At 38.4% G+C, this 15,232-nt stretch overlaps 1 protein-coding gene across 1 annotated transcript in view; it reads left to right on the forward strand.

The window, feature by feature from the left end:
- Positions 1-15,232, forward strand: part of PLCL1 (phospholipase C like 1 (inactive)) — a 368,975-nt gene that overhangs the window by 160,134 nt on the left and 193,609 nt on the right. The window lies entirely within an intron of this gene.

Genomic DNA, 15,232 nt, shown 5'->3' on the forward strand with positions numbered 1-15,232 from the left:
GGGAACAGCCACTCCGCCCTTGGCCCATCTGCCTCTGCTCAACTGGGATGCTCCCTGCTGGAGAGCCCCTCATCTGGATCCAAGTTCTAAATGAAATAATGATCCTTTTTATTTCTGAAGCTTTATTTTGGCCATATCCTTGTTTTTTGGGGGGCGTATTCTTTCTGTTCCAAGTAAAATCTTGTGGTTATTGTTGGCCTCTATTATTTATATTTTTCACCTTCAAGTTTCTTAATTGTGCCACATGTGTGTGTGCATACTAAGTCACTTCAGTGATGTCTAACTCTTTGCGACCCCATGGACTGTAGCTGGCCAGTCTCTTCTGTCCTTGGGATTTCCCAGGCAAGAATACTGGAGTGGGTTGCCATTTCCTTCTCCAGGGGATCTTCCTGACCCAGGGATCGAACCCGTGTCTCCTGAATTGCAGGTGGTTACTTTACCAGTGAGCCACCAGGGAAGCCGGTCTGTATATGTGTGTCCAGTCTCTATATGTGTGTATGTGCGTAGTCGCTCAGTTGTGTCTGACTCTTTGCTACCCTATGGACTGTAGCCCACCAGGCTCCTCTGTCCATGGGATTCTCCAGGCAAGAATACTGGAGTGGGTTGCCATGGCTTCCTCTGGGGGATCTTCCCTGCTCAACGGTTGAACCCTTGTCTCTTGGGTCTCCTGTGTCTCTTGCATTGGCAGGCATATTCTTTACCACCAGTGCCACCTAGGAAGCACCATGTGCCACATGGTATCTGCAAAATTTTCCATATGTTCTAAGTTGTCCTAAAACAGATCTGCTCTGTCAAAAGACTTTCTCAAATTCAAATGCAAAGTGATCTCAGGTTTATATTTAGTGCCAAATGATCCAAAAGCCTACCATATTTCTGGTCTCACCCAATTTTGTCTTATACAGCTTCCTTTTACTTACTTGTTAGCTCTTGTATTTGTGCAGTTTCAACTTATTAGCTGATAACTGCTCTCAAGTTAAGAGTTGGCTGAAATAAAAGTTTGAAAGATGAGTGAATTTGGCTTTCTTCTTGGTGGGGGAGACAAATATTCCACGTGTCACTATTTATAGCCTCCTTTTGTAACTTCTGTTTGTATATCCTTCTTTAGATATTATATTGAGAATTTGTTAGTGAAAGAGTGTTGGATCAAAGCCATTATGTTAGTGTGAAAATTTAACTCAACAATTATTTATATTTGAATGCCTGTTGTGGAGGCTGTCTGAGCTAGGGACTAGAGAGCTAAAGCTTAAATAAAATTTTAAAAAAATATAGCCTCAATCCTTCATAGGAATAGAGAAAGAAGATCAGTAAACTGCAGAAAGACCATGGTAAGAAAATCTCTCACTGTCTTCACACTACATGGTATATGCATACAGCAAACTCTGTTACATATTATAGTCAGATGTGGTATTCAGGTTTATCAAATGTTCTAATCTCTAGAAAAAGTTACTGTTGATGTTACATGCAAATTATCAAGTTACAAAGAATTTTCATGAAATGAAGCATCTAACCACATTGATCTTTGCTTTAGCAAGTATTTCAAGATCTTAAAGTGCCACTGTGATCATCACTATAAATATTGATTAGCATGATACTGAAAGTGTGCCAGAACACCTGTGATGAGAGAATTTAGTAATGTCTACCATTAATTAAATTCTAATTGTGTGCCAATGTTTACAACCTTGCCTTGTTCAATCCTCATGTCATCTCTGGGATGTGAGGTGTGAAGTGTACTCTAGTTTGAAGCACAGGGGTTAAGTAGCTGGGCTTCAGAGCCAGAAAGTCTGGCTCTAGAGTCTGTGCTCTTTACTGCTAATCTGTTTTGCCTCTTGATTACTCCAGTGTTATCATACTTTGGTGTGCACAGGAACCATGCGGGGGAGCTGCCAAGATGTAGATTCCTGGGCCCCAACTTAGAGAGCTGTATTCAGCTCATCTGGAGCTAGACCTAGGAATCTGTATATAAACAAGTATTTCTATGATTCTGTAGAGTGGCAGCTACACTCTGAGAAATACACATTGTATGTGCTGTCTCTGGGTATTGTAATGTATATACATGTGCTGTGTTTAGTCACTCAGTTGTGTCTAACTCTTTGTGACCCCATGGACTGCAGCCTGCCAGGCTCCTCTGTCCATGAGGATTCTGCAGGCAAGAATACTAGAGTAGGTTGCCATGCCCTTCTCCAGGGGATCTTCCCAACCCAGGGATCGAACCCAGGTCTCCCACATTGCAGGTGGATTCTTTACCATCAGACCCACCAGAGTCTATAATGCCATTTTCTACTTTATAAGGATTCCTGCTCCAGTATAGTATACTGGAACATACTCTAGGGAAAGAGAACAATTCATTTAAAAATTTCCCCAAACTAGTTTTGTGACTTTGGCCAAATTGTATTGGTTTCTTCAGAGAACAGAACCAATACAATATGCATATATTTATTATAAATGATTTGCTTATACAATTATGGAGGCTGATGAGTGCAAAATCTGTAATGTGGGCCAGGCCAGCAGGCTTGATACGCAGGAGAGCTGGTGGTGCAGATGAAGTTGGAAGGCATTCTCCTGGAGAATTCTCTCTTGTTCAGGGAGGCCACTCTTTTCATTCTATTGAGGCCATCAGATGAGTGGGTGAGGCCCACCCACATTATGGAGAGCAATCTGCTTTACCTCAAATTCACTGATTTAAATGTTGATCTCATCCGAAAAACCCCTCCAAATTGACATATAGCATTAATCATTATATCATTTATTCCCTCTGGGTCCCATAGGTCAAAATCCCATTGGTAAAATCATAGGGGATTGGGCCAGGTGATCATAATTATATAATAGAGGGACAAAACACACGACCAGTGGGAGACACCCTGACAACTGGTGGCTTTAGTTTGACTCACCCAGACTTACCCCACCCAGTGTTTTCAAACATTTGCATTACTGCTTGGTAGTTGCTAACAAATTTCACATGAAAATCTGTGTTTTAGGTTTTCTCTTTTAAAATAATTGGTGATCTGGCAACATCGTATGGCCACAGGGTAGCTGAGTCACAGATGCCACCTCTTGGCAGGGTTTGCTGTCTCCTGGATCCCCACCACTGCCTGTATGTCACTCACTTTGTTCATGACATTTACTTCTGTGAGCTGCTGAGCCGCTGTAGGCATTTGAGTTTTGACCCTTGTCTCGCTCGCTACCAAACGTCTGTGGCAGCTCCACCTCCCTGATTAAAAATGACAGAGGGGGAAGTAGGATTCCTCACATACATGAAAGCTGTCGCGTGGTCTGGAAATAGCTATTTCTTCACTGTGCACAGTGTGAGTTATCACCCTTCCCAGGGTTGCCCTCTCTGGGATCCCCAGATCACTACTTTTTTTTTTGAATTAATAAAAGAAGTGCTTTTATATTCTGCATGCTTTTTTTGGGTAGGCAGTGATAGAAATTATGAACTGGGTGCTTCAGAGTCACTGAATGGGGTCACCAGATACAAAGATGGAAGAACATCTATGTAAGAAGAGAACCTGCTAATTTTGCATGGAGTTGAATTAGTTCAACAAGCAGTTTCAAACGTGAGAAATATCTTTCCAATAGCCAGGCTGGCTTTATAGGAAAATAGAATGGGCAGTTGTTTAAAGCAAGATTTCAAAGGTAAAATAGTTTCGCGACTTCTGAATTGCTCTCTGGATGCTGAAATGACTTCAACCAGGACAAAACCTTTTATTTTGTAGTGAGAAAAAGTACAGCATTTTATTCCATCATGGGAAAGAAAGCAGACACTTCTGAGAGTAGCAAGTCACAGCCTAAACTGACACAGGAACAAAGTGGTGATATTAGATCCATGTTGCAAATACGATTTGATGAGGCACTAGGGAAAAGAAACAACCCAGGGACCTTATAGGTCTGAAAATAGAGAAAGTAAGGCAGAGGCATAGAGGACTAGAATTTTCTTTACTAATGGCTTAGTATGGCTAAGCAAGTCACATCCTTTTATGCATGTTAACATGCCTATGGCCACTTTTTTGGGGACAAAATATATGCAAATTTTCTTCAGGACCTTGAAAACTAATTCCACAGGCCTATGGTTTGCAAACATGCTGTTTTTCTGAGTTTAGAGAAATGTATTTCAGATGTATGGCATTATTATGGTTTCTCTAGAAGTCAGTCTTTGTGAAAGTAATTCAGGACAGTTAGCTTCTTTGTCAGTTTCTTGGCAAACAGTGTTTGATTATATATTTACACTCCATAGGACACACAGTTTTAAAAGTATTCTAGAATGCTTCCAAATTTTATTTTGGAATTCAACATTTATGACTCTTTATTAATCCTAATCAATAATAGTTCTAATAGTCCTAAATGTGTTAGCTCTAAATAGCTGCCATATTCCATTTCATCAAGAATGTTTTCCTTTTCCCAGGTTGTATATTTGAATGTTAAATTTTGTATGCAGTAGTTTTCCCTTGATACTTGAATTCCTGTGGATAATTTGTGTGAAGATCTTTCAGAGAGAGAATGCATAGGTTTTAATGTCTAATGTTAGATTTTCTGCTTGGGAGGCATATGTTTGCCTCTAGATTTTCCATTTTTAGAACATTTCCTATTACTTTTTCTTTCTATTAATTTTGAACATATTAAGGTCATCATTAACTCTAACCAACTGCTAATTTTCATCTTGAATAGATTTGTAGCTTTCTTATTTTTAAATCTGCCTAGTCGTTTATTTTTAAATCCATTTTCCTTTAAATCATAGGAAAGGAAATATTAAACTAAGCAAAAGTTTATGCTTCCTATGCTGTCTTTTGGAGTAATTTTAGTAAATTACTGACTATAGCTCTTGGAAGATTGCTTATTATGCTATTCTGTTAGGAACTGTAGTCTTGTTTGGCTCAGAGACAAAATAAGCTTAGGTCCTAGGGCTATGGCAGTTAACGTCTTTTCCTTCAATCAGATAATAGACTCTATGTGAGAGGTAGTTTTGGAAATGAAACTTTAGACCTCAGGGGGTTATTTTTGAGCTGCAAGGATAAGTAATAATGGTGCTTTCTCTTGGCCTGAAGGCTGAGCTACTTCCTGTTTCTACATCAGGTAAAAGGTAGAAAGTAACAAGAAATATATTGTGTTTTAGCAAAATAAATAAACGGGCTTGGAGAAATACTGTAATTCCATTATAATTAGAAACATGAATAATTTGTATTTGAATAATAGAAGTGATTAAACTATCCTTGGAATTTACATGGCATAGTATAAAGTTTTTATTTTGAAATGAGAGAAAAAAATTAAACTGTAAAAGACTATGCTTTCAGAATAGCTTGCAGAATTTGTTTTTAATGGCTTTATCTTCATTCTTGTCCTCCTTCTCCCTTTAAAGAAATACAAACACAAAAGGAAAGATGGTACATGTATTGAAAGGTAATGTAGATGTCAGTGGAAAGACCTCCCTTGAGCAGACCACTGGTGTGCAGGATTGCCATGTACAGTTTTGGACATTTGGTAGAACACATATGGTTTGTCTGTGTTACCATTTGGTTTAACCACAGGTGGATTATCTATGGTGGTTTTAAATCTCTGAGTTTTTTCTTTACCTCACAGCTCTTCTGACCCACCTATCTTCATGTGCCAACTAATGCCAACTAATTTCTTATACAGCCTCAGCTGTACAGTAGTGTCAGACTCAGGGGCTGAGGCAAATCTGGAAGAGGAGGTTACTGCTCCAATTTGGAAATTACAAGGGCGGGAAGTTGAGTAGTTGTTGACATCGTGGAATCCCAGGGAGGATTTGTCTCTGCAGCTGTATGAAAATGTGCTATTCTTTGTGCAGGCGACTGCCATGTTATGTAAGAGGTTTTGTTCTCTTTCTGCTCACTCGTTGATAACTATCCTAAGTTTAGAAGTAATCTGGGTTTCATTATATACATACCAGCAACCAGAATACATTCTAACCTGAGTAGTTAGACCTGAAATTATTAGTGTGTTCAGAGATGGGAAAACCACTTTTCATTTTGTTTGTTGATTTATTTTAGGGGTTTCTTTGGTGACTCTCTGATGACTTGTATGTATTCATTATCTATTTGACAGGTAAAAAAGTTATATCTCTCCCATGGTCCTAGATGAAAAGGTAAGAAACTCAGAGGAAAAATTATATGCTTTCTCTTGGCTTATTTTTAATATTAGTAAAATGTCAGTGCTTTTGAGATGCTGAACTTTATGATGCACATGTGGTTTGAATTCTTGTTCAACAGAAAATTTCTGGAAGAAAATTCTGTGGTTCCTCATGTGGCTCAAAGTACTAATCCATCAAAGCTGGAAAAGTTATAGGTGACTTTCAGTTTCTCCCTTGTTCCTGTAAAGTCCACTCTCTTCCACACACTAATCTCTAATAGTTTCCCTCTACTGATAAGTGTCTGGTTAACATAGTGAACATAGCCATTATTGAGCTTAATTGTTTTTCACTTATTATTCCAGTGACATTCTATTACCTCAAAATAACTTACAAGTCTAATTTATCTATGTGGATATTGCCTTTGTGCATTACATTATGCCTAGATTTTCAGGCATAATGATTATTTTCTTTTTTTTTTAAGGATCCAAAAATCAAGCTGACATCCACTGTCTTTTTTAATCTTCAAAATTAAATTGAGTCAAGTTGATTGGACCTCAGGTGTTGGTAGCTCAGTTCAGTTCAGTTCAGTCACTCAGTTATGTCTGATTCTTTGTGACCCCACGAACTGCAGCACACCAGTCCTCCCTGTCCATCGCCAACTCCCGGAGTTTACTCAAACTCATGTTCATTGGGTCGGTGAATGCATCCAACCATCTCATCCTCTGTCAGCCCCTTCCCTTCACACCTTCAATCTTTCTCAGCATCAGGGTCTTTTCCAGTGAGTCAGTTCTTCACATCAGGTGGCCAAAGTATTGGAGTTTCAGCGTCAGCATCAGTCCTTCCAATGAATATTCAGGACTGATTTCCTTTAGGATGAACTGGTTAGATCTCCTCACAGTCCAAGGGACTCTCAAGCATCTTCTCCAACACTACAGTTCAAAAGCATCAATTCTTCTGCACTCAGCTTTCTTTATAGTCCAGCTCTCACATCCATACATGACTGCAGGAAAAACCATAGCTTTGACTAGACAGACCTTTGTTGGCAAACTAATGTCTCTGCTTTTTAATATATTGTCTAGGTTGGTCATAACTTTTCTTCCAAGAAGCAAATGTCTTTTAATTTCATGGCTGCAGTCACGATCTGCAGTGAATTTGGAGCCCCCCAAAACAAAGTCTGTCACTGTTTCCACTGTTTCCCCATCTATTTGCCACGAAGTGATGGGACCAGATGCCGTGATCTTAGTTTTCTTTGAATACGTCAAGGCTATATATTGTCACCCTGCTTATTTAACTTATATGCAGGGTATATCATGAGAAATGTTGGGCTGGATGAAGCACAAGCTGGAATCAAGATTGCTGGGAGAAATATCAATAACCTCAGATATGTAGATGACAACACCCTTGTGGCAGAAAGCAAAGAACTAAAGTCTCTTGTTGAAAGTGAAAGAGAGTAAAAAAGTTGGCTTAAAACTCAACTTTAAGAAAATTAAAATCATGGTCTTGGTAGAGCTAAGATCAAGTGGTCACATAAAATCCAGACTACGGAGGGCCTAAGAGGCCAGGCCAGAGGTCCTGGTAAAGTGAATGCACTGTCTAGAATGATCAGGGACCTCCTGATAATGATAATTACGAGAACAGTTATCATTTTTGGATGCTTATTAGGTTTTGGGCTCTTTATATACATATCATCCTAAAGCAATTAACTGGAAAAGTAGGAATACAGTTCTAACTCTTTTTCTTCTCATCAAAGGGCTTCAAGCATACCACAGGGGCAACCTAGTTTTCCAGTTTTAGTTTCCGTTTGTCACTATCAAATTTACTTTATCTGGTCAGAATGGTCTATTTCTGGTTCTCTATATTAAACACACCTTGCATATTTCAAAAAACTGTTTTATTAAGATAAATTCACATAATCACATAATCCTCCTATTTAAAATGTACAATTCAGTGGTTTTTAGTATATTCACAGAGTTGTTCAACCATCAAGGCAGTCAGTTTTCGAGCATTCCTATTACCTATCCTTCCCACAGAAAACCATGAACGGTCACTCCCTGTCTCCTCTCCACCCACTCTTCTGCAGGCCACCCACCTACTCTCTTGTCCGTGAAAGCGAGTCGCTCAGGAGTGTCTGACTCTTGGCGACCCCGTGGATCCTACCAGGATCCTCCGTCCGTGGTATTTTCCAGGCAAGAGTACTGGAGTGGGTTGCCATTTCCTTCTCCAGGGGATCTTCCCTGACTCAGGGATTGAACCCGGGTCTCCCGCATCATAGGCAAATGCTTTACCATCTGCACCACCAGGGAAGTCGTTTAGATTTGCCTATTCTGAACATTTAGGGCTTCCCTGGTAGCTCAGCTGGTAAAGAATCCACCTACAGCGCGGGTTTGATTCCTGAGTCGGGAGGATCTGCTGAAGAAGGAATAGGCTACCCACTCCGGTATTGTTGCCTGGAGAATTCAATGGACAGAGAAGCCTGGTAGGCTACAGTCTGTGGGCTTGCAAAGAGTCAGACACAGCTGAGAACTTTCACTTTCACTTTTAAATAAATGGAACCATACTGTATATGGTCTTTTGTGATTAGCTTCTTTCATTTAGCATAAAGTTTTAAAAGTTTATCCATGTTGTAGCAAGTGTTAATATTTCCTTTCTTCTTATTGCCAAATAATATTTTATTGTATGACTATGTCATATTTTTTTATTCACTCATCAGTTGATGGACATTTGGGTTGTTTCTGATTTTTGGTTTTTATAAATATGCTGCTGTGAACATTCACATTCAAGTTTTTGTGTGGAAACATTTATTTCTCTTGGGTATATACCTAGGAGTAGAATTGCTAGGTCATATGGTTACTCTGTGTTTACCCTTTTGAGGAAATACTAGACTGTTTTCAAAAGCAGCCGCACAATTTTACATTCTCATCAGCAGTAGTTGCTTAGGGTACTAATTTCTCTACATCTTGCCTTCTTGTTATCTATTCTTGGGTTATCGCCATGCTAGTGGATATGAAATGGTATCACTGTGTTTTTTATTTGCATTCCCTGATGACTGATGATGTTGAGCATCTTTCCATGAGCTTATTTGTCATTTGTATATCTTCTTTGGAGAAATTTGGAGAAAATTTATTCAGATCCTTTGCCTATATTTAAAATGGATTATTTGTTTATATTGATGTGTTTTGAGAGTTCTTTATGTATTCCAGGTAAACATTCCTTATCAGTTATATGAGTCAGCATTTTCTCTCCTTCCATGGGTTGTCAATTCACTTAACCATGAAGCACAAAAAGTTTTAATTTTGATGAGATCCAACATCTCTCTCTTTTCTTTTGTTGCATGTGCTCCTGTTGCCATAATTTAAAAAATCATTGTCTAATCTGAGGTCATGAGATTTACTCCTCTGTTTTCTTCTAAGAATTTTATAATTTTAGCTCTTACATTTATGTCTTTTATCCATTTTGAGTCAATTTTTGTAGGGAGTCAACTTTAGTCTTTTACATATGGATATCCAGTTGCTTCAGCATATACCTTGCATTTTGGGGCTTTTACTTTTTTCCAGAACGTTCTTCTGTCTTCTTCTTGGCTGTTGAAATCCTTTGAGTCAGCCCACCTTCTGTTTCTTATGAGATGTCTTTTGACCACCTTAACTTAAAGCAGTTTCTCTCCTTTTAGCCTTTCATGGGTATATAATTTTCCTCTCTACTAGTCAGGAAACTATATCTTATACTCTCTGTAAGCCACAAAGTGTTAACTGACCAGTGTCTCTTTATGCCACTGTCAAAGTCAGTGAAAGACTGGAAGATCAGTAGATTTTATTTGGTCCTGTAATTCTGACATTTTTTTTTCCCCAAGTGGGCATGCTGAATCTTCATTGCTGTGTGCAGCCTTTCTCTAGTTGCAGTGAGCAGGAGCTAGTCTTCACTGCAGTGTGTAGGCCTCTCATTTCAGTGTTTTCTCTTGTTGCAGCTCCCGAGCTCTAGGGCTTGGGCTCAGTAATTGTGGTTCATGGTCTTAGTTGCCCTGCACCATGGGGGATCCTCCCAGACCAAGGATGGAACTCATATCCCCTGCATTGGCAGGCTGATTCTTAACCATTGGACCATTAGGAAAGTCCCTCTGACATTCTTAATAGTCACAGATGTGACTATGTTTGAGATGCAAGTAATCAGAGGTGTTGTACCTACTTCATGACAATATTCTGTAGATCTTTATTGAAAATTGTTAAGAACATTAAAAATTCTATTATATACTGCATTTTTTGAAGAATGACAATATTGACATTTGTTTAAAGCCTTCAGGTTTTAGTAAATAATTGTTAATGTCTGGGTTTTGTGTGGAAAGAATTTGAGAACAAGATTATTCTGGTGAGAAAATCTGTGTGTTAGTATGAGTATCTAATATGCTTTTACCTTAAATGACTGACGGAATGAGATGCATCTTTTGTAATAAGACAAATAAATGGATATTATACAAATTGTTATTTTTTTCAGATTATACATTGATGACCCTGCAATTTCCAGGGTTAATATAGCATTGTCTGCCATTTGATTACTGGGTGAGGATATGATTTGGAGGATAGGGTTGTATTCAATGAGAAATACTGTAAGTTATTTTGCATATCTCCTGTGCTCCCTTTAATGACTGACAGAATGTGACATGTCTTATGCAGTGTACTGCAAATCAGTAGACATTCTACAGGGTATGATTGTCTTTTTCTGAAGTTTATATTATTGAACTCAGCCACCTCTGCAGACATGTGAAGATAAGTTGTCTCCTGTTTCCCATGACTTGTTCCTGGAAAGGTGACATCCAGCAGTTCTACGTTCTTTGATACTTTATAATGCAATAGTCTCACAGCTCTGTAATATATAAAATATTGCCAGATATAGCTAACATTTCTCCAAATGGCCAGGGAGGCCTACAAGGGCAAAGTAGAAGGTTTCTCAACCAAACAGTCCCTCAATAACTTCATAAGATCAGTTCAGTTCAGTCACATAGTCGTGTCCTATTCTTTGCGACCCCATGGACTGCAGCACGCCAGGCTTCCCTGTCTCTCATAAATTCCTGGAGCTTGCTCAGACTCATGTCCATCGAGTTGGTGATGCCATCCAACCATTTCATCCTCTGTCATCCCCTTCTCCTCCCACCTTCAGTCTTTCTCAGCAGCAGGGTCTTTTCCAGTGAGTCAGCTCTTTCTGTCAGGTAGCCAAAGTATTGGAGCTTCAGCGTCAGCATCAGTCTTTCCAATGAATATTCAGGACTGATTTCCTTTAGGATGGACTGGTTGGATCTCCTTGGAGTCCAAGGGACTCTCAAGAGTCTTTTGCAATACCACAGTTTAAAAGCATCAATTCTTTGGCACTCAGCTTTCTTTATGGTCCAACTTTTATATCCATGCATGACTACTGGAAAAACTATAGCTTTGACTAGATGGACCTTTGTGCTTTTTAACATGCTTTCTAGGTTTGTCATAGCTTTTCTTCCAAGGAGCAAGTGTCTTTTAATTTCATGGCTACAGTTACCATCCTCACTGATTTTGGAGTCCAAGAAAATAAAAGTCTGTCACTGTTTCCATTGTTTCCCCATCTATTTGTCATGAAGTGATGGGACTGGATATCAAGATCTTAGTTTTTTGAAAGTTGAGTTTTAAGCCAGATTTTTCACTCTCCTCTATACTGCTTAGGAAATTGAAATTGTCTTTTTGCTACTTGGTTTGGTTTTTCTTTGAATTTCCTATTCTGCTGGACATTCCCTGAGCATGGTACAGTATTAGTCACTGCAGAGGACTTCCCTTCCTCCTCCTTTTCTGAGACAGTAGAATGGTCTGGATGATCTAATGGCTTGTTCAGAGATGGCTGTTTTATAATTTCAGAGTGAGTTGTTTAAAAGGAGAATTTCCACAGAATTACTCTCAAAGTGCATGTTTGAATCTAGTATATATTGTGCTGTACATTTTCACAGGTTGTATCCAGCAGCAATTTATAACAGAGGTGAGATATCTGGTTTCTCAAGGCTAGCCTCTAGGCTAATTAGGTGGGACTGCCTTCCAGATAGGAGAAGGCAATGGCACCCCACTCCAGTACTCTTGCCTGGAAAATCCCATGGATGGAGGAGCCTGGAGGGCTGCAGTCCATGGGGTCGCGAAGAGTCGGATAAGACTGAAGTGACTTAGCAGCAGCAGCCTTCCAGATGTGTAAGGTGTTTCCAGACAAGCCCTTCCTATTTATAGATGCTTCTCTGTTGGTGCCAGAAGTCACTTTACTCTCCCCTGAACTTCTTTGGCATTTTCTCTGTCCCACGCTGAGTGCTGTCATCACCTTACACCACCAGGTGTAGCTTAACTCTAGCTGTCTCCCTCTTTATCTTCCTTCTTGCTCTTCCCATTGTTTGACTCAGGATGTTTGCCCAAGAGATGTGGTAATCACTGGCATTGGGCAGCAAATATTTCAGCTCTCAGTTTTCTGGGCAAGTGATAGGATTGCACTTCCCAGTGCCTTTGGCTGCGAGTTTCCTTTTGTCACAGAAATAATGCATGTCATTTTCAGGTAGGAAGCACTTGATAGCTGGTGCTCAACTCCTGCTTCTCATTCTTGTTAACTATGACTATGTGTTGATATGGTGCCTGATTCCCCTGCTGACCTGCAAAGGACATGTAGCTTGAGTAAGAAATATATTTTTGATGCTTTCAGCACCTGAGAGGTTGGGTTGTTTGTACACAGCATAATCTGGACTCTTCTTACAGATGCACTAATCCTGTGCTTCCAGTGAAGTAGTTGTTCAAATATGGCTGGTGCAGTTAGAGATGTGCTCTGAGTGCAAAACACACACTGGATTTTGAAGACCTAGGATGCAAAATATCTCATTAGTGATTTTTAAGTGTTGTTTATATTTTGAAATAGTATTTTGGGCATATTGGATTAAAATATATTATTAAAATTAATTTCATGTGTTTCTTTGTACTTGAAAAAGTATCCATGTGTCTTGCATTATTTTTTGTCAAACAAGGCTGCAGTGACCCATAAGCTTATTGAAGGTAGGAGCTCTGTCTGTTTTACCCTTATTTTCCCACAGCATCTAACCATGTCTAGGGTATGGGATATGGTAGAATCATAAGTTTAATGAGTGAAATATTTCCCCCTACATATTTAGTTTAAGATTAAAAATGATGCAATCTTAAACATCAATCTTATTTGTATTTTGTGTTTAATAATCCCCTCTTTTATTTCCTTTAGCTAAGGAACAAAATCCTTAATCTTTTTTAAACCATCAGAAAATTAAATGATATGTTTATATATATTTATGTTATTTAAAAAAAATGTTGCACACTGCAAATATTCTGGGATTATGATTATTAAATACTTGCCCTGATCAAATTTTTAGTGAGGTCACTCTTTAGGGCCAGCATTTTTTTATCTTTGTAAAAATAATCAAGAAGTCCCTGTTTGTTCAGTCATAATGGTGACCTTTATGTATTTGCCAGTGTCATCATCCATGTTATTTATTATATTGGCTTGTCCTTTATCTGAGGCCTTGTGCTACAATCAACAAGAAACAGAAAGGGAGAAACAGGGCAGCCCTGAAGGGCTTCTGCAACGAACGTCAGGTGTGGAGGATCCCTCTCGTGAGGCGGCAGGGCTTTTGGTTTCTAGATGAGTGAGACAGATAGCAAAATAGGTGGTGAAAGGGGCCCCTGAGGTTAACAGCAAATCTTTAAAAAAAATAAAGGGTGGAGGAAACACCAAGTAACAAAGATGCTGGAGAAAATTTTAAGCACTTAATAAATTATAGCTATTGGCATAAAAATGTATGAACCTAGAGGGAATTAGGCAGTTCCATTGGCTAAGGAAGGGGCAAGAGGTGGCACAGGGGATGAGGGGTAGATGAACTGTAGACTAAGGATGAACTTATCCACAAGCCAATCTTTATATGATTTTATTTGCTTAAAATTATATATTATGTGTTGCATGGAAAGACATACAGCATGTCACTTACAAAACATTAGTGATGATTCTCTCTCTGGATGTGGCTGGATTTCAGGTGCTTTGTACTTTCTTTGTTATACATTGAATTTTTCCCCCAAATTAGCATGTATGATTTGTATAATCAGTAAATAATTTGGTTCAGAATTTTTGCTTTTAGAAGTAACATCAAGACAGAGTTTAAGTACCCAAACCAGAGATTGCCTATATCATTTGCATTCTGTTGAAACAACTATCAAATTACTATAAATTTAAAAAAAGGAATAAGAGAGGTAGTTGGTGAGGGGAAAATTGGTAAAGGGGATTAAAAAGTATACATCTCCAGTTATATTATAAATAATTCATGGGAATGTAATATACACCATAAGGAATATGGTCAATAATATTTGTATGTGGCCAGATGGTTAGGCTAATTGTGGTGATCATCTCATATATCTCATATATGCATATGTATATAATTTTATATAATTAATACACCTATATTAATAATATAAAATATTAATTTAAATAACACATATTATGAAACTAACATAATATGGTACATCAACTATAGTTCAATAAAAATTAGTAATGTAACAGAAAAAAATCTAATAAGAAATGTATTGAGTGAACAGATTCATTTAGTAATCAAGGAATTTTTAAATACTTGCATTTAGGTGTGGTAGTCTTCTCCCTGAATAAGGCTCCAATTGACTTTCTCACTGACAAAGGGAAATAACTGATTCATATCATGGAAGTGTCTTATCTGAAAGTGAACATTTCTTTAGAAGGAAAGAAAATACTTTTGTAAGATTATAGAGGATTTGGGAATTATGCCATGAGGGCACATGCTGAATAATGTCAGTTTTCAAGGCAGGCTGCCAAGTTTTATCAAAGAAAGGCAAATATGGGGTTTGTTTTGCAATATCTGGAAAACTTGGAACTCTAATTTCTTGGAAAATCTTTCCAAGATAAATTTAGTGTGAAGACATTCTACTTAAAAAAAAAAATTACATGTAGCAAGAGGAAAGGAAAAACAAAATGTAACAAGATGTGAGGTGAGAAAAGGTTTTTCTTCCCCTGCAAGAGACTGTGACCTTGTTGAATTCAATTATGTGTTTGACAACCTCAGAAAACATCCTCCTAAGGTTAATTTTACTGAAACCCCTGAGCAAGGGCAAAATAAAGAAATTATCC

This window comes from Budorcas taxicolor, chromosome 2 (genome assembly GCF_023091745.1).
Source record: "Budorcas taxicolor isolate Tak-1 chromosome 2, Takin1.1, whole genome shotgun sequence".
Lineage (NCBI taxonomy): Eukaryota > Metazoa > Chordata > Mammalia > Artiodactyla > Bovidae > Budorcas > Budorcas taxicolor.